Here is a 24375-nt window from a genome sequence, read left to right as displayed (position 1 = left end):
CCAGCTGCCACCATGGCCACGTTTTCCACACCAATGCCACATTTTCTTCGATTACTAACCACAATAGTTCATGAATAGAATATCAGTAAGTCCACTCTAATCCTTACTCTATTCCTCCTTCCTGTGGACCATGGTTTGGTTGTGTCCATTCCACATCTATGTCAAGAGGGGGCTTAGATTCCACATGGATACTGGATGGAATCCTCCTGCTTTCAGTTATAGGCACTCTTGGCTCCATGGTGTGATGGTTAACATTCTTCAATTCCATGTTAGCTGAGTGGGGTAAGTCCAATAAAGCAGAGTGTAAGAGTTGAAGTCTGTTGAGGCTCAGGGCCTGGCTATCATATTGTCAGTCCAGGGATTCAGATCCCCTAGATATATCTTAAACCCCAGCATCAACTACAATTCCAGTAAAGTAACAGGGTAGGCTTGTGAAAGGAGATCACGTCTGAGTCCAGCTCCATCATGCAGAGACACCAACTCCAAAGAAGGGCCAACTGACATGGCAGTGAACTCCATCTGCCAAGACAATAAAACCTGTGGGTCTCTGTAGCCCTCAGAAGAACCAATACCTGGGGTTATATCTACTTTATCTGTCTCTGAGACTCTGCTCAGGTGTGCATAAGGGCAATCCTTCTGACAACCTCCAGACTCTTTTTTAGAGATTCATAGCCACATAAACTCATTTGTCCTTTCCATTTCCCCCTTAATTTAGGTCAAAAATCATTTTTAACTCCTGTTATTATATGTAGACAGGGATGTTCTGCTGGTCCACGTTGAACCTTTTATTCAGGGTCATTTTCTAGTTATGTCATCAGCTGGTACTTGGTAGTGATCCCTTGGTGCCAGGGAGGCTCATCCCTGGGTGTCATGTCCCATGCTGGGGGAAAGGCATTGCATTTACATGCTGAGTTTGGCTTTGAGAGTGGCCACATTTGAGTAACATGGAGGCTGTCAGGAGGGAACCCTTAGGCAAACTGCTGCTCTAGGCCTTGCTCTTATTTCAGGTGCATAGGCTCACAAGCGTAGTCATTAGTATCAGGGACTCACTGTTGGACCCTCATTCCTTCCTGGTCTTTGCTGTTGCACCCAGGGGGTTGCTGCTGCTCCCCTAGGGACCATAACAGAGCCCCCCTGGCCAGGAACCCAGCACACCCCCAGCTGTAGTTTTTAATTGTTTCCACTATGAATATATCCAAACATTTCCATGCACCCCAGACACATGCCCTGTATTGTAGGGAGCCACCCGTTGTGAAGCCTATTCTTCACAACATGGCAGAATTCACAAATCTGCTCTGTCATTTCCTTGTTCTTCTTCCTCCCTGCTCCTTTGTTCTCCATTTCCCGCCACTGCCAGGCGAATAAAGCAATGCGCAGGTGCAAGGTGCAAAACTCTGCATACCAGACGAAAGCTTTCAACCAATCCCCTCCTTGGACGTCTGCCACCCGTGAAACCAGCCTATCACTCCTAAGCATGTCCCCTTTTTTCTCTATATATTCCCGTGTTTTACCTCCAATAAATGCAGCTTGATCAGAATACTGTCTTGCTGTCGTTCTTTGTGTCTCTCTTGTCCCATACCATTCTTCCCTCACAGGTCCTGGAGTCTCTGTTGATCGTCCCGCGGGCCGAGGACACTGTATAACTCCCTGTCAACCCTATGTCCCCTGTCAGTAACATCCCATACCGGTATTCCTCCACTGCCATTGTTGAACCACTCTGATCCAAAACTTCCTGAAAAGTGTATCCATTCATTTGTTGATGGATGCTTGGATTGCTTCCACCTTGCAGCTATTGTGAAAAATACTGCTATGAACATTGGTTTACAAAGATGTCTTCCAGGCTCTGCTTTCAATCCTTTTCAGTATATAACAAGATGTGGGATTGCAGGGTTATATGGTAATTGATGTCTTTTTAAAATCACGAGTAGCCAAGGGTAGAGGTGAAATTGTGTGTTTCTGTATTTGCTCAGGTTTCATGTGTTTGTTGTCCTTAAAGGGTATACTTTTTCAGAGTGCTAAGAGTATCGTCAATGTAAATTTTGCCTTGTCTTACACTACACTTGCTTCTCCAAAATTTGCCACAGTCATATTTGATTTGTATTTTCTACTCTGTGACTACAGTTACATTATATACTAAAAGGTAATACAAAACTTCCCACTTGAAGAAAATACAGAGAGATAATGTTTCTCTAGTCACTTTTGATTAGCTCTAATCTGGCTCTCCAGAGAGAAAGGACATGACATTGGACATTGAGCCTCTCTATTCAAAAAGCTGGCATGGAGATTGAAAGTGAATGGCTGGAAAACAATCATACAAGCTAACAATAACCAAAAAAAGGCAGGAGTAGCTATATTAATATCAGACAAAATAGACTTTAAATGTGAAACAATTGTGAGAGACAAAGAAGGATACTACATTTTAGTGAAAGGGAAAATCTGTCAAGAAGATCGAACAATCATAAATATCTATGCCCCTAACAAGGGTGCCTCTAAATACATCAGGCAAACACTGGAAAAACTAAGTGAAAGAATAGATACATCTACAATTATAGTGGGGGATTTTAATACACCACTATCAACTCTGGACAGAACATCTCAAAAGAGAATCACCAAAGAAACAAAACATCTGAATAGTATATTAGAGGAGATTGATCTAATAGACATATATAGATCGCTACACCCAAACACAGCAGGATATACATTTTTCTCAAGCGCACATGGATCATTCTCCAAGATAGATCATATGCTAGGCCACAAAGAAAGGCTGAACGAATTCAGAAAGATTGAAATCATACAAAACATTATCTCTGACCACAGTGGAGTCAAGCTGGAGATTTGCAAGGGACAGAAGCCCAGATTTCACACCACGATTTGGAAATTAAACAGCACACTCTTAGAAAAACAGTGGGTCAAAGAGGAAATCTTAAAAGAAATCAATGACTACCTTGAAACAAATGATAATGATAACACAACATACCAAAATTTATGGGATGCAGCAAAAGCAGTACTGAGAGGGAAGTTTATAGCCATAAATTCATATATCAAAAAGGAAGAAAGAGCAAAAATTGAAGAACTAACTGCACATTTGAAGGAATTAGAAAAACAACAACAAAGTAACCCAACAGGAAGAAGAAGGAAGGAAATAACAAAGATAAGAGCAGAACTAAATGAAATAGAAAATAAGAAAGCACTTGAACAGATAAACAAGACCAAGAGCTGGTTTTTTGAGAAGATTAACAAAATTGACAAACCTTTAGCAACACTAACAAAGAAAAAAAGAGAGAAGATGCAAATACACAAAATAAGAAATGAGAAAGGCGATATCACCACTGACCCCACAGAAATAAAGACTATCATAAGAGGATATTTTGAAAAACTATATTCCAACAAAAATGACAATCTAGAGGAAATGGACAAATTCCTAGAAACACATAAGCAGCCCATATTGACAAAAGAAGAAATTGATGATCTTAACAAACCAATCACAAGCAGAGAGATAGAATCGGTTATTAAAAATCTCCCAACTAAGAAGAGCCCAGGGCCAGATGGCTTCACAGGTGAATTCTACAAAACATTCCGGAAAGAACTGACACCAATCCTGCTGAAACTATTCCAAAACATCGAAACAGAAAGAACATTACCCAACTCCTTCTATGATGCCAACATTACCCTAGTACCAAAGCCAAACAAAGACATCACAAGAAAGGAAAATTAGAGACCAATTTCTCTAATGAACCTAGACGCAAAAATACTTAACAAAATACTTGCTAATCGTATTCAACAACACATTAAACGTATTATACACCACGACCAAGTGGGATTCATCCCAGGTATGCAAGGATGGTTCAACATAAGAAAATCAATCCACGTAATACACCATATAAACAGATTGAAGGAAAAAAAATCACATGATTATATCTATTGATGCAGAAAAAGCATTTGACAAAATACAGCACCCTTTCTTGATAAAAACACTCCAAAAGATTGGAATACAAGGGAATTTTTTGAACATGATAAAGAGTATATATGAAAACCCTAAAGCCAATATTGTTTACAATGGAGAAATCCTAGACTCCTTCCCTCTAAACTCAGGAACAAGACAAGGATGCCCACTGTCTCCGCTCCTATTTAACATTGTCTTAGAAGTACTTGCTCGAGCACTGAGGCAAGAACCAGAAATAAAAGGCATTCAAATTGGAAAGGAAGAAGTCAAAATTTCATTATTTGCAGATGACATGATCCTATACATAGAAAACCCTGAGAGAACTACAACAAAGATTCTAGAACTCATAAATGAGTTTAGTAAAGTCGCAGGTTATAAGATCAATGCGCAAAAATCAGTAGCATTTCTGTACACCAATAATGAGCAAGATCAGGAGGAAATCAAGAAACAAATACCATTCACAATAGTAAATAAAAAAATCAAATACTTAGGAATAAATTTAAGTAAAGAGATAAAGAACTTATACACCGATAACTATACAAGATTGTTCAAGGAAATCAAAGAAGACCTAAATAAATGGAAGACTATTCCTTGTTCATGGATAGGAAGACTGAACATTATTAAGATGTCTATCCTACCAAAACTGATCTACACATTCAATGCAATCCCAATAAAAATCAACGCAGCCTTCTTTAAGGAACTAGAAAAACTAACTATGAAATTTATTTGGAAAGGAAAGAGACCCCGAATAGCCAAATACATACTGAAAAAGAAAAACGAAATTGGAGGAATCACACTACCTGACTTCAAAACACACTATAAAGCTACGGTGGTGAAAACAGCATGGTATTGGCATAAGGAGAGACACATAGACCAATGGAATCGAATTGAAAGCTCTGATATAGAACCTCACATATACAGCCACATAATATTCGATAAAGCCACCAAACCCTCTCAACTGGGAGAGAGGGGCCTATTCAACAAATGGTGTCTGGAGAACTGGATAGCCATATGTAGAAGAATGAAAGAGGATTACCATCTCACACCTTATACAAAGATCAACTCAAGATGGATCAAAGACCTAAATATAAGAGCCAAGACCATAAAAACCTTAGAAAGCAGTGTAGGGAAACATCTACAGGACCTTGTAATAGGAATGGATTTATGAATATCTCACCAAAAACGCGAGCAGCAAAAGAACTAATAGATAAATGGGACTTCCTCAAAATTAAAGCCTTCTGCACCTCAAAGGAGTTTGTCAAGAAAGTAAAAAGGGAGCCCACACAGTGGGAGAAAATATTTGGCAATCATATATCTGATAAGAAACTTATAACTTGCATATATAAAGATCTCCTATATCTTGAAAATAAAAAGATAAACAACCCATTTAAAAAATGGGAAAAAGACTTAAATAGACACTTCTCCGAAGAAGAAATACAAATGGCAAGAAAGCACATGAAAAAATGTTCCAAATCTCTAGCTATCAGGGAAATGCAAATCAAAACTACAATGAGATACCATCTTACACCCAAAAGATTGGAAGCTATTAAAAAAACAGAAGAATACAAGTGCTGGAGAGGATGTGAAGACAGGGGAACACTCATCCACTGCTGGTGGGAATGCAGAAGGATCCAACCATTCTGGAGGACAGTATGGCGGTTTCTCAAAAAACTAGCCATAGATTTGCCATATGACCCAGCAATACCACTGCTGGGTATATACCCAGCAGAACTGAAAACAAGGACACAAACCGATATATGTACACCAATGTTCATAGCAGCATTGTTCAGTATTGCCAAAAGTTGGAATCAACCCAAATGCCCATCAACAGATGAGTGGATCAATAAAATGTGGTATATACACACAATGGAATACTACTCGGCTGTAAGAACAAACACACTACAAACACATGTGATAACATGGATGAATCTTGAGAACCTTATGTTGAGTGAAGCAACCCAGACATTGAAGGACAAATACTACATGACCTCAATGATATGAAATAAACAAGCTGCCCAGATAGCAAGAGACTGAATGATAGGCTTACAGGAAATCGGAGGGTGGAGGAAGGATATGAGCCGATGTCTGCAGGGGTGGAATTTAAGATGAGACGGTGCATAGTCAAAGAACCTAAATGAAATCTAATAACAAAGTTGGCAAGCCAGTCCAGAAGTTTATTGGAAGCAGGGGTTCAAGCTATCAGATGGAAAAACTTCCCACAAGTCTTTCCTAGATAACTGCATTTTCAATCCTGATTTACAAGTTCCAAGTTTAGGTCAGTCCACCATTTGGATAGGCTCCCACCTCAGATTTGACAGACTGCAGCAGGATTCACAGACAAGTTTGATCTTTACCTCCAGGGGTGGGGATAATTTAATTCCTACTTGTTCCTGAAATAAAGTTGGATACCAGCTATGGGAAGGTATTTGGGGGTTGTCCACATGTCTAATGGCTAAAATGGAGATTCTAGTAATATGAATTTTGCTTTAGAGAACACTAGTTTGAAGGAGGTACTAATTTTGGTAATGTAAAATCAGCATTATTTTTGAAATTTATTGTGAAAATTTTTTGAAATATATTTCCTGCTGTTTACAATGGTATCTCTCCATTTGTATGTATATTTATATGCTAACTGGATAGAAAGTGTTTAAGTGAGTTCTGTCAATCTGGCTAAGTCAGGGACGCTTCCCTGAGGAAACAAATTCCAGAGAGGGTTGGAGGTTTGGGTGCAAATGAAGTGGGTCTAAAGTCCTGAGCCGTAATGACTAGCCTTTTCCTGTTTTAGCCTAGTCTGTTAAAAATATAAGAGAAGAGTTATTTCAGAAGACATTCTCTTTTCTTTTATTTTACTTGACATATGCAACAGACTGGTGAAGTAGGAAAGTTTTATTTTCATTTTCTTTTCTTTTAAAAATTTAAAAATTGAAACAGGTTTGCTATCTTTCTCCGATTAGAAAAGTAAAGCATGCCTGTTGAAATTTTTTTTCCCAGAAAATACAAAAAGCTATGAAGGCAAGTTCATCTGTAATTCCACAACATTCATGTAACCACTGTTAACATTTTGTACATGTGCATCCAGAATTTTAGTATTGTAAAAAAAAATGGATTTATACTGTGCAAAAAAAAAAAAAAAAAAAAAGCTGGCTCTTAATAGCACTGAGGGAAAAGGAAAGATTCTTTTGATCCTGTACTTTAAACTTAAATTTTAATTTGCACCATAAAATTTTAATAACTGTCCTCTAGGTTTCAAAGTGAATGGAATTAAGTATTTTGCTCATGCTGTATATTATACATGTAACTTCAGATTCCTTTGTCTCTGCAAGAACTTTGAAGACTGTTTATTAAATTAGTAAGGACCACCAGTCAATGACTATCAACCTTTGTATACTCATGAGCCTTGCCCACACATCAAAAATAGATGCTGCAACCCTTTCTGTTCATGAGTATAATGTAATCATATGAGTATGATTAATAAATTCTGTATTTCTCATGGGACTGTCAATAATCATATCTCTAGCTTCTTCCAGACTCTGCTCTTTAAATGCTAATGAATGAAGAGGCCAATTGATTGCTTATATTTTCCAAAAGGCTGATGATAATGGGAACACTTTTGGTCAAAATGCTTTACCCCTATTATCCTAAACTAATTCAAAGTTTGTGTTCCAGAAATAGAAATGTGTCAGTCACCTAAACCCATTTAAAAGTGATCATTTTATTTTTCTGTTTAGTTCTTTGTTTGATGCAATGAATAGATGGCTTTTTAAAATTAAAGAATACATTTTGAAGAAATTATACCCTTTACCCTTTTACATGTGAAGGAATATGAGTATCTATATTTACAAGTCAATTAAGAAGAAATAAAAAATAAAAAAAGAAACGTGTAATACAATTGGCTGACATATTACTAGTTTTCAAGGAAGTGTATTTTTTCCATTAGTTCACTCAGTGAAAATATGCTGAGAACACACTTTCTGTTATGCACTATACAGGGAGATAAGGGGATAGAAAATTTCTAAAACAAGGAGTTTTGTTTAGTAATTTGCTATTTATTATGTAAAATAAACATAATTGTAATCAATCACATGAAGGCATCAGATGTGACAGAATGGAGGAAACAATAATTCAGAAAAAAGTTGATTAGTGACTGCCTTGAGGAAGCAGGAAGCTTCAGTGAGACGAAAAAGCTTAATTTAGTTTCTAAAATGTAAAGAATAAAGGAGGAGCTCATCAGTCAGATAAGTGGAACCAGGACAATCCAGGAAGATCTCAGGGGAGTAAAAAGAAAGAGTGGCATGGAATGCATAGTTCTTTAGGGAATTTTTGAGTTATTCATTATTGATAGAAGATGAGGAGGGAGGAGGAGGTGATATTGAAGAGGAAGGAAAGACTTCACTGTGTGTGTTTTTTTTGTGTGTCCATGGATACAGGAGTATGGATAAAAGTTAAATAGTTGTTTCTAAGAATTAAAATGGCTACCCCAGCTATTTATCTATATATGAATTGTAGCAATACAGGAGAAAGTGTAAGTGAACATCAGATTTACTGTTTTATTCTCCTAACCCCATTGCCTCAACACCTTTTCCCCAACACTCCAACCCAAACAGCATATACAAGCAAAAATATATTTGGCACAGAATAAGGTATTCGATGAGTACGATCCATATATACTAATGACCTGGTAAGATACAAATTATAATAGATTCAAGTCTTTATTTATTATCATAACAATTGACTCTAATGATAGTTTCAACAAATTACCTAAGTTGGTCTAATGTACTTTGTTTATTGAGCTATAATTTAAATGTAGTAAAATGACCCTTTTTAGGTAAGATTCTATGGGTTTGACAAACACATACACTTATGAACATACCCAATTAAAACAGAGTACAGGGAAACAGATGTGGCTCAAGCGATTGAGCTCCCTCCTACCACATGGGAGGTCCATGGTTTGGTTCCCAGTGCCTCCTAAAGAAGAAAGAGAGCTGATGCAACAGACAGGCACAGCAGGATCACTCAACAAGATGATGCAATAAGAGACACAAGAAGAAAAATCATAATGAGAGATACAACAAAGCAGGGAACGGAGGTGGCTCAAGTGATTAGATATCTCCGTTCCCCATTGGAGGTCCAGGTTCAGTTCCCATTGCCTTTCTAAAGAAACAGCAAACAGACTCAACAAGTGCAAACAATGAGGGGGTGGGGAGAAATAAATAAATAAAATAAATCTTAAAATAAAATACAGTATGTTTTTATCATTCAAATGTGTAATTACCAGAATGATCAAAATAAAGTATGGGTCCATTGGCCCCCAAAATTTCTTCATGCCATTTTGTGATTAATTCTAGCCCATGGCAGCAACTGATCCACTTTTTGTCCCTGTAGTTATGCATTTCCCAGAGTATAATGTAAATGGAATCACATTTTGTATTCTTTTGAAACTGGCTACTTTGATTTCGCTTAATGCATGTGAGATTCATCCACATGCTCCAACAGTTCCTTCTCTTTTAGATGCTCCAACAGTTCCTTCTCTTTTATTGCTGTTTTATTCCATTGTATGTATGCACAACCGTTTGTTTATCTATTCGCCAGTTTAAAATCATTGGGTTGTTTCCAGATTTTGCCAATTATTTATAAACTCACTATATACATTATATAAAAGTTTGCTTGTGAACATAAGTTTTCTCTTAGGTAAATAATTTGGAATGAAAGTGATGGGTGATATAGTAAGTATATTTTTAAGTATATTTATAACTGATAAACTGTTTTTCAGTTTGGCTGTAGCGTGTAACAGTCCCTCCAGCAAAGTATGAGAATTCCAATTGCTCTTCATTTCAACCAGCAGTGGACTTTTCCAGATTTGATTGTTAGTAGTAGGCATAGAGTATCACAGTGTAGTTTTAATTTTAATTTCCTTTATGACACGTGATGTTGAACATATTCTCATGTCCTTTTTGCCATCCATATATCTTCTTTGGTGAAGTATTCACTCAAAACTTTTTTCCCATATTTTTGGATGGAGTATTTTTAAAATTTGTGCTTTCAAAGTACTTTTTATATTTGAACACAGTCATGTTCTGCAAAGATCTTCTCTCAACCAGTAACTTTTCATTGTCTTAGTGGTATCTTCAAGGAGGAGAAATTTTTAATTTTGATAAAGCCCAAATTTTTGTTTTTTTTTTCTTTTATGGATTGTACTTTTGATATCATACCTAAAGAAATATTTGCTTAATCTAAGGTGACAAAAAATATGTTTTCTACTCCTAGAACTCTTGACCTCTAAGGTTATTGCAGTAGAGAAAGAGATGGTTGGAGGACTGGATTTTGCACCGTATTTTAAGTGCCATGGTTGAAAGTGACTTACATCAATGCTTCTCCTACTGTAATGTGCATCAGAATCACCTGGAATCTTGTTAATGAGGATTCTGATTGAGGACATTGGAGATGGAGCTTGGGATGTGCATTTCTAGCAAGGCCTAAGGTGATAGTGGTGCTGCTGTCTCATAGACCAGACCTCGAGAAGCACAGACTCACCTTCCTTCTGAATATATCCCATTGGCCTGAATCCTTCATTTGCTCTAACCTAATTGCGAAGAAGTCAAGGAACATGTTTTTCCTATGTGCCCAGGAAGAGAGATTATTTCTGTCCCATGAGACTACAACAAGCAACCTTACAGAATCAAGATGGAAGTTACCTCTGCAGCTGCAGGGTCACTGTGGTTTGGCTGAATTATGTCTCCAATGATGTCCACGTCCTAGCCCCTGGAACCTGCCATGTTACCTTATGTGGCAAAAGGTACTTTGCAGATGTGTTTAAATATAGGATTTTAAGGTCGGATGATTAGTCTGAATCATGCTGGTGGGCCCGATGTAATCACAAGGGCCTTGATAAGAAGAAGGAGGGTCAGCGTCACAGAGGGTGACATGATGATGGAAGCAGAGAAAGAGAAGCAGTTGCAGTGATGGAAGCAGAGGTCAAAGTGACATCAATTGTGGAAGGGAACCACAAACCAAGGAATACAAGTAGCCTCCAGAAGCTGGAAAAGGTAAGGAATGGATTCTCCTCTGGAACATCCAAAGAAATACAGCCCTGTCATACCTTGATTTAGTCCAGTGAGACTTATTTTGGATTTTTGAACTCCAGAACACTCTCAGGGAATCCAGGAATCAGCTAAACACTCAGAGAAGCAACTGCTTTTAAAGACCTGGGACTGACATTCTGAAGGTGGTTGAGAAACTCCTGGCCTTGGGCAAGGTTATGAGAAGGACACAGGAGCCAAAACTGAGGGTGGGGCTTTGAAGAGTGAGCTATGATTCCATGAGTCTGGAGCTTCCTGATATTTGAATACTTTTCTCCCTCTCAGGAGATAGCATAGACAGTTTTATGTTGAAGGGAGCAGCAAGGTCTTAGGGTCAGCACATCCTGTCAGCCTGGGTCTGAGAGAAATGCTGAAGAAGGAACCAAAGAACTAAATTTGTCAGAGCTGGAGATTTTTGAGACAACCTATTTTGGTAGTGTAATTTCCTGGTGAGCAGGCCACTCCTCCTTGCTCAACATCCCTGAACAAAGACTAAATCAATTATGACATCTCTTTTTGCCTTAGCCCACTGAGTACCAATACTACCTCAGAATCATTTTCGGCCAGCACCCCACACAATAACGATCATGGCAGGCATGGATGTCCCTGCTCAGAACTCCCTTCATGAAAGCACTTGCTGCCCAGCTGCCAAGAGTACAGCATTCTTCAGCTGTTAGCTCCTTCAGGGTCTGTCTCAGCTTTCGAGAGGAAATTGGATTCTTTTCTGGGCAACCACTGGTCAATGCCTGAGCAGGGCCATAGTGTAAGGGTCCAGTTGTTAATAACTCCAGTTATTATGCCATAATAAAAATTTTCCATTCCAAAAAGTGTGTATCAATTCGCCAGATATTTCAAACTCTTTGATAAACTTTTAAAAATAAAGCAAATACAATGATGGACCTAAGTGGTACTGCAGTACTATGAAGCAAGCTACCTAAGATGGAAATGAGCAGTCTAAAAAGATAATCAAGGAGATGGGAGAGAGGCTTGACAGAATACAGAAGGCTCTAAAAACATGAGGTGCCCTAGACAACAACAGATAGCCATACTTAAAAAACAAAACTAAACAAAACACTGCTATAGCCAAGTGTCCACTTTGTGAAATTTCCTGACCTATATTTTTACTAAAATGAAATAATTAGAAAAACAATTACAGAGCAACTTAGCCAATAAGTCGGGAATAATATTATTAAGGAAAATAGTAGAGAAAAAAGAAGAAAAGAAGTAGGATTACAGATTATTACAGGGTTAAATAAAAAAAGACTAGTGAGAAAGACAAAACTCACACACTCAGTGGGGAAGTTTCAGGGATGTAAACAGTTCAGAAAGATGGGGTTTCCTTGTTTTCCTCCCAGGGTCCTTGCCAGAAGGTTGAAGAAGACAGGCTTAAAAATTTGAACTTACTACTCTTGGCGTGTCTCATCAGACGCATCTCATCCTCGAACAGGGTACCAGTGCCAATAACATCCACCCAATGGCCTAGAAAGGGGCCGTCTGACTCTGAGCAATGACACCCTGAGGCAGCCCTGTTCCTCCTGCACAGCCGCACCATACCACGATGAACAGCAGCACCAAGATCAGGAAGAGCAAGGAGAACAAGGCCAAGGCCATGACCGCATATTCTTTTATTTTTTTTTATTCCTAGGTGTGCATTTGTTTTTGTAAATATATTTTTTATTTATTTTAAGAGATACTTATATTATGTAAAATGTTACATAAAAAAATAAAAGGGATTCCCATATGCACCACTCCTCACACCTCCCACTTTTCCCACATTAGCAATATCTTTCGTTAGTGCCCTATCCATTGGGCCAAGTCCATTTCCCCAAAGAAATTTTAGGTCACAGTAAAGTGACCTCCCCCATTCCCCCTTCCCTATTAATAACCTTTTTACATGTGGATGGTACATTTGTTACAACTGATGTTCAAATATTGAAATCATGGTCAGTGGTTTACATTATGGTTTACATTTTACACCATACACTTTTATCAATTTTTGATGAAATTTGACATGGCCTGTATCCATCATTGCAAGACCATACAGAACACTTCCATTGCCCCCTAACTACTACTCTTCTATCTATTCTATTCCTCCCTCCCCCCCCACCCCTCAGGGCCCTCAGTGACCAGACTTCACTGCTTGAAGGACAAGATTCATAGATACTTGCAGCAATGCTGAGGGCTTGACACACTAGTGTATCCTGCCCTATTAGGAACCACCCATGCTCTCGAGAGACACCTACCCTCTAAGAACATATTGAGCCTCCCCAATTTGGTAGTCCAGCTACTTCATTATGTTGCTTTCCTCCCACTGATACAACACACTATGACCAAACGATCACTCACACATTCTCTGGAAGATTGCCCCAGGTTTACCCTGTGCCGAATGCCCCTCCCCCATCCAGCACCCTGAACCAGTAACCTTTCCTTGTCATATTGCCAAAAGAGTTTTCTTAATATAGTAGTTTCAACCACATACCTGCAATCCCCCATGTTCACCTGTTCCCTGCCCCAACCCTCCCCCCAGTTCCATGGACCTTCCAATCCATCCTCCTCATCCTAGCCCCCTGTCAAGTTTGCAGCACCCAACCCAATAATATCCCTACACCACTGTCATATCCCTTCATTGCACAGCTACTCACTTCCACTTGATCATAGATTTTGCTGGTGTGGGTGTTGGCTCACAACCTTCTTCTCGCTTTCTATTTCCTGTAAACCTACCTATCTTCCAGACTCTAACTCTCTGAGTCAGCTCAGTTTCCTTAATTCATATCAGAAAGGTCATGTAATATTTTTCCTTCAATGCCTAGGTTGCTTCACTCAACATAATATCCTCAAGATTCATCCATGTTATCCCATGTATTAGTACTGTATTCCTTCTTACAGCTGAGTAATATTCCATTGTATGTACATACCACATTTTGTTTATCCACTCATCTGTTAATGGGTGTTTTGGCTGATTCCAAATTTTGGCAAAAATGAAGAATGCCACTGTGAATATTGGTGTGCATACATCTGTTCATGTCCTTTTTTTCAGTTATCCTGGGTGTATACCCACCAGTGGAATTTCTGGATCATATGGCAGATCTATAGTTAGTTTTTTGAGGAACCACCAAACTGTCCACCACAATGGTGGGGCCATTCTAAATACCTACCAGCAGTGCATGTGTTCCCTTTCCTCCACATCCTCTCGAACATTCGTAGTCCTCTGTTTTTTCAAAGGCCACCAGTCTAATGGGCGTAAGAGAGTATCTCATTGTAGTTTTAATTGACATTTCCATAATAGCTAGTCATGTTGAGTATGTTTTCATGTGCTTTTTAGCCATTTGTATTTCATCTTTGGAGAAGTGTCTGTTCAAATCACTTGCCCATTTTTTAAATGGGTTGTTTGTCTTTTTATTTTTAAGACATAGGATTTCTTTATATATGCTGGATATAAGGCTCCTATGAGATAAATGGTTTCCAAATATTTTTTCCCATTGTTTAGGTTGTCTTTTGACTTCCTTGACAAAATCCTTTGAGGTGCAAAACATTTTAATTTTGAGCAAGTCCCATTTATCTATTTTCTCTTTCATTCATCATGCTTTGGGTGTGAAGTTCATGAAACCATTTCTTATTACAAGTTCCTGTAGATGCTTCCTTATCTTATCTTCCAGTCTTTATGGACCTGGCTCTTATATTTTGATATTTTATCCATCTTGAGTTGATTTTTGTATAAGGTGTGAGATGGTGTTCCTCTTTCATTCTTCTGGATATGGGTATCCAGCTCTCCAAGCACCATTTGTTGAAGAGGCCTTTATCTCCCAGTTGAGTAGGTTGGTGGTCTTTTTGAATATCAGAAGACTATATATGTGAGGTTCTATATTAGAACTCTCAATTCAGCTCCATTGGTCAGTATGTCTATCCTTGTGCCAATACCATGAAGTTTTGACCACTGTTGTTTTGTAGTATGTTTTAAAATCAGGTAGTGTTACTCCTCTGATTTCAGTTTTCTTTCTCACTATATCTTTGGCTATTCAGTGCCTCTTGTACTTCCAAATAAATTTAATAGTTAGTTTTTCCAATTCAGCAAAAAAATGCTGGGCTGATTTTTATTGGGATTCCATTAAGTCTGTAGATTAGTTTTGGTAGGATAGACATCTAATGATATTTAGTCTTCCTATCCATGAACAGGGAATATTCTTCCATTTATTTAAGTCTTCTTTGATTTCCTTTAACAGTATTGTATAGTTTGCTATATATAAGTCTTTTACATCTTTAGTTAGGTTTATTCCTAGGTGTTTGATTTTTTTAGTTACTATTGTAAATGGTATTTTTTCTTGATTTCCTCCTCAGATTACTCATTATGGGTGCACAGAAATTCTACTGATTTTTATACATTGATCATATAACTGCAACTTTACTGAACTTGTTTATAAGTTCTAGAAGCTTTATTGTAGATTTTTCAGGGCTTTCTATGTAGAGGATCATGTCATCTGTGAATAGTGAAATTTTCACTTCTTACTTTCCAATTTGGATGCTTTTTATATCTTTTTCTTGCCTCAGTGCCCAAGCAAGTACTTCTAACACAATGTTAAATAGGAATGGAGATAGTGGGCATCCTTGTCTTGTACCTGATTATTAGAGGGGGAACTTTTAGGATTTCACCATTGTATGTGATATTAGCTGTTGGTTTTTCATATATACCCTTTATCATGTTCAGAAAGTTCCCTTTTATTCCTATCTTTTGCAGTGTTTTTATCAGGAAAGTGTGCTGTGTTTTGTCAAATGTTTTTTCTGTGTCTATAGAGATGATTGTGTGATTTTTTCCTTGAGATCTGTTTATGTGGTGTATTACATTGATGGATTTTCTTATTTAACCATTCTCGCATACCCGGGATGAAACCAACTTGGTCATGGCGTATAATTTATTTGATGTGTTGTTGAAATGATTAGCAAGTATTTTGTTAAGGATTTAAAAATCTATGTTCATTACAGAGATTGATCTGTAGTTTTCCAATTCTTGTGGCATCTTCATTTGGCTTAGGTATTAGGGAAATGTTAGCATCATATAGTGAGTTAGGCAATGTTCCTTCTACTTCTGTTTTTTGGAAGAGTTTAAGCAGCATTAGTGTTAGTTCTTCCTGGAATGTTTATTAGAATTCACCTGTGAGGCTGTCTGGTCCTGGGCTCTTCTTAGTTGGTAGGTTTTTAATGACTGATTCTATCTCTTTACTTGTGATTGTTCTGTTGAGTTCATTAATTTCTTCTTTCATTAGTGTAGGCTGCTTGTGTGTTTCTAGGAATTTGCCTATTCTAAGTTGTCCTATTTGTTGGCATATAATTTTTTCAAAATATCCTCTTATGGTTCTCTTTATGTCTGTGCAGTCAGTGGTGATATAACCTTCCACATTTCTTATCTTTCATACTTGCATCTTCTCTCTTTTTTTCTTTGTTAGTTTAGGTAAGGGTTTGTCAATTTTATTGATCTCCTTGAAGAACCAGTTTTTGGTTTTGTTTATTTTTTTCTTGTGCTTTCTTATTTTCTATTTCATTTAATTCTAATCTTTGTTATTTTCTTCCCTCTACTTGCTTTAGGGTTAGTTTGTTGTTCTTTTTCTAACTCCTCCAAGTGTGCAATTAGGTCTTGAATTTTCGCTCTTTTTTCTTGTCTGATATATGCATTATGGCTATGAATTTCCCTCCTGGCACAGCTTTTTCTGCATCCCATAGGTTTTGATATGTTTGCTGTCATTTTTGTTCATTTCAAGGTATTACTGATTTCTTTCAAAATTTCCTCCTTGTCCCACTGTTTGTCTAAGAGTGCGTTGTTTAAGTTCCATATCTTTGTGTCTAATCTAGTTCTCTGCCCCTTACTGATTTCCAGCTTCATTCTATTGTTTTCAGAGAAATTACTTTGCATAATTTCAATCTTTCTGAGTTCACTGAGAATTTCTCTGTGGCCTAGAATGTGGTCTATCTTGGAGAATGATCTATGAGCACTCAAGAAAACTTTATCCCACTGTATTTGGGTGTAGTATTCTGTATGTGTCTATTAGGTCAAGATCCTCTAATGTATCATTCAAAGTTGTTGTTTCTTTATTGACTCTCTGTCAAGAGGTTCTGTCTAATGGTGATAATAGTGTATTAAAGTCCCCCACTATAACTGTAGAGGCATTTATTTCTCCACCTTAGTTTTTCCAGTCTTTGCCTCATATATTTTGAGGTACCCTGGTTAGGTACATAAATGTTTATAATTGTCCTTTCTTCTTGAAAGATTACCCCTTTTACTAATATATACTGTCCATCTGTATATCTTACAATACTTTTGCATTTAAAGTCTATTTTGTCCAATATTAGTATAGCTACTCCCACCCTTTTTTTTTGGTTGCTTGCTTGTAAGATTGCTTTCCAGTCTTCACTTTCAGCCTCCTTGAATCCCTGGGTCTCAGGTGGGTTTCTTTTAGACAGCATATAGGTGGGTCATATTTCCTTATCCTTTCTGCCCATCTGTGTCTCTTGACTGGTGAGTTAGTCCATTAACATTCAGTGTTATTATTCTCAAGGAATTACTTACATTAGCCATATTTTCTTTGGGTTTAGTTTATATATGTCATATGTTGTTTTTATTTCTCTTTTTGTTCTTACACTCTCCTCCAAACTCTTTCTCCTGTTTTTTACTTTCAGCTTAGAGAACTCTTTTTAGTATTTCTTGAAGGGCAGGGTTCTTGGTGACATACTCTCTTAATTTCTGTTTATCTGTGACTATTTTCATCTCTATCATTTTTAAATTCCAGTTTTACTGGATAAAGAATTCTTGGCTGAATGTTTTTTTCTTTTAGTATCTTAACTATGTCATACCATTGCCTTCTTGCTGCCACAGTTTCAGATGAGAAATCAGCACTGATCTTATTGAGTTTCCTTTTTATGTGATGGTTCTTTTTTCTCTTGCTGCCTTCATTATTTTCTCTTTGCCTTGAGCTTGAAGAGTTTTGCACATATATGTCTTGGAGTAGGCCTGTTGAGATTTATACTGTTTGTGGTGTGCTGCACTTCCTGGGCATGTACATCCATCTCCCTCAACAGGGTTGAGAAGTTTTCAGCCATTTCTTCCTACAACAATCTTTCTGTTTCCTTTCTCTTCTCTTCTCCTTCTGGAATACATAACCATACTTATGGACACCATGGTAGGAAAAAATGAGCAGTTATAGCAGAACAAGATGCAATGTCAAATTCATAAATTGTATTTCTAATAATGGGTTTGTTATCAGTGGCATAATCAAAATATTCTATTTCTAACCTGATCAGTGTAAAGAAGGTAAATTATGAATTTGTATTTCACAATTTTACAAGTGTGTTTGAATTTAATAAACTTTATATTTTTTGTCAAGCAACTTAATTTTAGAATCACAAAGAAACACACCAACAATCATTCCTCCTCAACTTTTTCATTGTTGAGCAGAGGTCAAGAGACCTGCAACATGTGCTTTGGAGTTGGACAGACTTGATTCAAAACTCAGGTTGGCCTTTTATTTGCCATGTGATTTTGACAAGTTACTTTATCTTGGTTAATCTCAGTGACAGCAAATTGACTATCCAAGACCCATTCTCCCTTTCGTCCCTATACACAAACACCAATTAGTTTTTGGCATCAATGTGCCAAGTTAATATTCAATTTTCCCTGGCTTAACGTTAGCCATTGAGATATATGAGGAAATTCTTGAAAGGGGCTTCCAAGAAAGATTCTCATCCAGGAGCAGAATCACCAGGCAATCAATTTTAGCCCTTTCTCTTCTGCTTTCCCCTTTGTTTCTGATGTAGACACAGTACCTGGACTAGAAGCAGCTATATTGTACATGAGGAAGCACACTATACAATAAGATGGCAGAGGATTTCTTACATACCATGGAGCAAATGCACCATCCCTGGACATTAAACCTCTGAACATTTGATATATGGAAAAACTTAAAATCTCATTTGCTTACGCCCCTTTTTTCTGGGGTTTCTGTTGCTTGCAGCAGAGCACATTCTAATAGTCTCCCATTTTGATGTTATGGCATCATACTTAATGTTATTTGCTTATTAAAATATTTAGCACATTGTAAATGCTAGGAAATGTTAATTACTAATGTTGTTAGCAGGAATTCTATCAAAAGCCTTAAAAGGCATACTTGAGATCCCTAATGTCTGAGGCAAGACATGAGTTGGGGAGGGACATGAACCCAAATATAGAGTTATCAATTTTTATAACTATTTAGTTTCATAAAATCTGTGTGGCTTCTAGTTGCACCTTCACTCAGCTAAGGAAGGCTTCTATATTACACACTTAACCTTGGAGCTTCTCTATTCCCCATGGTTTTGAACATATCAATAATTAATTGATAACTTTTCTGTTACTTTGGGCAGTTAATAGAACCTACACAGCTTTTGTTATATCAATTTTTCTGTATCTGAGGAGCAAAAAATTGATTTCACAAACTTACTGGTGCATATTGATCCTATACCTATCCCTAGCTCATTTCTATTTAATGCTTTTGTGCAGTCACTGAAAAAGAAAGTCTCAGGACTATCAAATGAAATCCAGTTCTGTGGAGTTTTATCTATTACACCACTTTGCAAGTATTTTTAGTATCAGTTACATAATTTCAAGCTTGGAGATCTAGACATTTTCTTTTCAAATGTTTTCATTTCTGGAAAATAAAAATAGGAACCAGCTAAACATTATCTTTCATTAAAATCTGAAGTCTCAGAAGACACTTTGCAAAGGAATTAGAAAGCTGTGTGTATGTTTTAAACAAAAGAATAGGATTTGTGTTTTAACCCTCTCTCTTAGATTTCATTAACTGACTTGAGATTATATAATACAACTATATCTCCAACACTTTATTCTTGAGGGGTGCTCTCTTTCTTCATCTTCCCCAGGAGCCCTTAGTTATCAAGGGTAACATTAAAAGAACAAAGAGAAGAAAGGCATGATGAGACTTCTATAATAATAAGCCTTACAAGCAAACCTAAATATTTCTTTACTGAAATAGTTCCCTGTCAACCAATATGTATAAATTATCAGTTCTGTGTTGGGCACATTCTAGGTGCTTGGGATAATGCAGTGAGCAAAATGGTCAAGACTTCTGCCCACATAGAGCTTATATTCAAAAGAAATACAGGTGGTTGGAGAAGGGAAAGGTAGAAAGAAAAACAAGTGAATAAACAGTGTCATTTCAGAGAGTTTTAATGCTGTGGGGAATATTCTAGTAATGGAATAGAGTAGGTAGCTTGGATGGGAATTTGCTATCAAGATAGGATGGTCAGAAAGTTTTTTTAATGAAGAGATGACATTTAAGCTAAAATTTGAATGACAAGGAGGAAAAAGAGGTGTACAAAACAAGGTGAAGAACATTCCAGGAATAAAGAAAAGCTTGTGCAAAAGCCCTAAGGCAAGAAAAGGCTTGGTTTGTTCAAGAAGCAGACTTTCAGAAAGTTAGTGGCTGAGTGGTTGGAGAGAGCAAGGGGCAAATGGTAGAGGGTGAAGTGAGAACAGAGGCCAGATTGTGAAAAATTTTACTCTTATAGACCGTGGTAAAAACATTGGCTCCTACATTCTGTGACTTGAGTAGCCACTGCAGGTCTTTAAGCATGGGAATGATTGGATCCAGTTCATATTTTGTTTCTTCAATCCCACTGTCCCTAACTAATTCTACATTTCATAGGAATTAAAATTTTTTTTAAATTACAAAGAATGTAATTGTTTTCCTTCATACTTCAAAATTCAAAAGCTGTTGGTTTGCTTTGTAAATAATGGTTTTCAGCCAAGGATGAGCTTTGTCCTCCAGGGACACTTGACAATGTCTGGAGCCATTTTTTATTTGAACGATGAGGGTGTGATACTGGATCTAGTAGGCAGAAGCCAGAGATGCTACTAAATATCCTACAATGTGAAGCGTCATTCCCCCCACAATGCCCTGTCTGGCCCAAAATATCAGTATTGCCAAGGTTTAGAAACTGTTCTGTAAAAGGAACTCAAACAATAGAATTGGTAGGACAATTATGACACTTGATCTAAAATATAAGAAGCGACTTTTCCTTGACTTGATGCTGGCATCTTTACTCTAAAGATCCAACAACTCGCTAATAAATAAATACATAAATGAATTTATACAAATAGACCAAAAACAAAGCAGTCAGACCTCAGCTATGATCTTTCCAACCAATGATCAGTGTGGCTGAAGGGAAGAGTTCAAGAAAGAAACACTAACCTGTGTGACTGTGTTTCAAAGTCACCACAACTTTCAACCCATTGCTTATTCACTTTGATACAGCCAGGGAATTGTTTTCCAAACTCTTCCCTGGGATAGAAAATCTACAGCTTCTTCATCACCCCTTAACGTAGATCTTATTCGCAGCAGTGTTCTCCTGAAAACCGCTATCTCCTTGTTGAGTAGGCAAATGGTCAAACATATGGCTTCAATAAAGTAGTGGTCATGCTATGTATATTTTCACTTTAGGACAACCAACTTTCTTACTGTGGAATTTATTCTCCAGTTGAATTTTACTATCATTTCATCTGAGGGAAAATTGCCTGAAGATGTGATAGTATTATATTTCAGCCATTATATTTTATTCTTTGTAATTAATAATGCAATTTCTGTGTACTTCTCAATTTTGATGCGGCACGAGAGACTTGACAGTTGGAAGAGTTTATGGAATGTGTTCGGTTGTGTTGCTTAATACCACATTAAGGAATCTTACTTGCCTCTGAGGCAGCTCTGTTTGCTACATTCCAATGAGATGGTAAGTTACTTTGACAGGGAAAACAGGAAAAAGAAGTCTGTACTTATAAATATAAATAAGAACCCAGAAAAAAAAGAAACTATTTAAAATTATTCCATAACCTATATGATGATTGAGGATACTGATCTGCGGAAGCATATAACTCAAACATAAGTCTATTTTCTTTTCCTTTGATATCTTTATGAACATAATCAAGACTTTGATACAGACTTTGCTGGCCAATATTATAACCCTGCTAATGTTTATGAATATATATAACTAATTTCCATTTTAAGCATTTACATCTCCCTAAAAATAAATTCCCTATAATTCTATTCAAATTAAATATTGTTTAAAAGTCTACCAGAGCCTGCCTCCTCTGTAAGAAAAACAAAATAAGGTTATTTCATAGATATGTAAGACTGTTCTAGTGTAAAATAGTCATAAAATTAATGGTAAGCTATTACTATGTTCTTCAACATACTATCTAAGTACATAGGAGAGATAAGAAAGGAAAAGGCTACTCAAGATGGAGATTTGTTATTGAATTGAAATAATAGAAGATTACAAAAAGATTTTTTTTCAAAGGGAAATAGAACATTCCACTTTCCTGGTGAATTGTTGCAGTGTTAAAGTTAATCAATTTTGCTTGGTGAGTGCTCTGATGCTAAACTCCTAGAATGAAATATTAACTAGTCATCCTAATGCTTGAAAAAGAAGCTATGTTTCTGCTCTAGCCTCCTCTCTCCAAAAAAAAAAAAGAGAAAAGAAAAAGAAAGCAAAGAAAAGGAAACCAAATGGAAAGGGAAATGGCGAGGGGAAGAGAAGGGGTAGGGGAGCGGAGAAGATAAGGAGAGAAGAGGAAAATGTGCGGGCTAGGAGGAAGGACATTAACTGAGTTTAGAATTCATTGAAATAATAATAATATAAAAGGTAAGTTTCAGGATGCTCCAGGAGCAAGGAAAAAATAAATTATGAAAATCATAAAGTCAGCTTCTAGTCAAACCACCCACTTCAGTTATGACCACTGCACCACACAGGATGTCAAATTTCACACCCCCTTGGAAGCCATGATTACATAGCCATAACCAACTTCGTACCCTCCTGGGCCAACCTGCTCAGAGAGTTGATAAACTCCCTGAATCTGACTTGAGTCTCTGCCCTCTAGGGCAGCTGAAATAAATGGGCACTCACTCAAGAAGGTGCAGAATAGGAAAACTTAGTCATTTTTGTCATGCCATATGATGGAAATGAGAAGGCTAAAACAGAAAAAGCCCCAGGAAGGGAGACAAGTCCTATTACTGACTACAGCTGAGATGAGAAGAAGATGGGTCCATTGAATCTTAAGAGGAAAAAGAAAGGCCTAGTAAGGATCTCCAGCCATCTTGCAGCAACACAAGGCAACAGACTTTGGTGAGAAAGTGACTTTGGCTTGGACTCTTTAAGGCTTTGAATCTGTAAATTTTACTCCCAAACACACACACTTTATTTACTTATTTTTATTTTTATTTTTAAGTTACTCAGATTATATAAATGTTACATACAAAATATAGAGTATTTCCATTTGCCTTACTTCCCACACCTTGCTAATTTTCCCACATTAACAACAACCTTCATTAGTGTGGTAAATTCATTACAATTAATTAACACATTTTTAAGCATTGCCTCTAAGCATGGATTATAGTTTGCATTGTAGTTTACACTTTCTGTCCTACAATTTCATAGGTTATGGCAAGATATATAATGGCCTGTATTTTGTATTGCAATGTTATTCAGGACAATTCCCAAATCCCCAAAATGACCACATATTATACTAATTTTTCTCTCTCCCTGCAGTGGCTACTGCCTCCACATCAATGATATAAGTTCTCCCATTGATAAAACCACAATAATCTATAGTAGGATACTGGTAAGTCTCCTTTAGTCCATAGTTAATTCCCCTATCCAGAGGATTCTGAGGTGGTAATGTCCACACCAACTCTTACTGAAAGGGGGCTTTGATCCCATAGGGCAGTTGGATGGGATACTCTTACTTGCATCCCGTAGACTCTCTCCCTTCCTGTAGTGATCATTACCTATCATCTCACTTTTAGTTGTCCTGGGTGAGTCCAATGGCATGATGAATTGTAATGCTTGTCTTTATTAAGCTGCTTATTTTCTGATAGTTTGGGTTCAGTATGAAAATAGACCACTATTTCTTTGAAAAAAATTGAATATTTACTTAACAACTTTGAGATGGCATAATCACTAGGCAATTTCCTAGTGATGAAGTGAGGCAATGAATGATGTAGTCATATTATTTCCTGTGTCTCCTTAAACATCTGGTGTTTGTACTTGATCAAAGATTGCTTCTTGTAATGTAAAATTTCAAGTCATTTGATTTTCCCCCTTTCTCTATTAACTTTTTCTTACTCTCTTAATTAAAAGAACTATGGGAAATGGACTTGGCCCAGTGGTTAGGGCATCCATCTACCACATGGGAGGTCCGCGGTTCAAACCCCAGGCCTCCTTGACCCGTGTGGAGCTGGCCCATGCACAGTGCTGATGCACGCAAGGAGTGCCGTGCCACACAGGGGTGTCCCCTGTGTAGGGGAGCCCCACGCATAGGGA

Source organism: Dasypus novemcinctus, chromosome 28 (assembly GCF_030445035.2).
Source record: "Dasypus novemcinctus isolate mDasNov1 chromosome 28, mDasNov1.1.hap2, whole genome shotgun sequence".
NCBI lineage: Eukaryota > Metazoa > Chordata > Mammalia > Cingulata > Dasypodidae > Dasypus > Dasypus novemcinctus.
The sequence above is the reverse complement of the archived record's forward strand: the minus strand, read 5'-3'. Positions refer to the sequence as shown.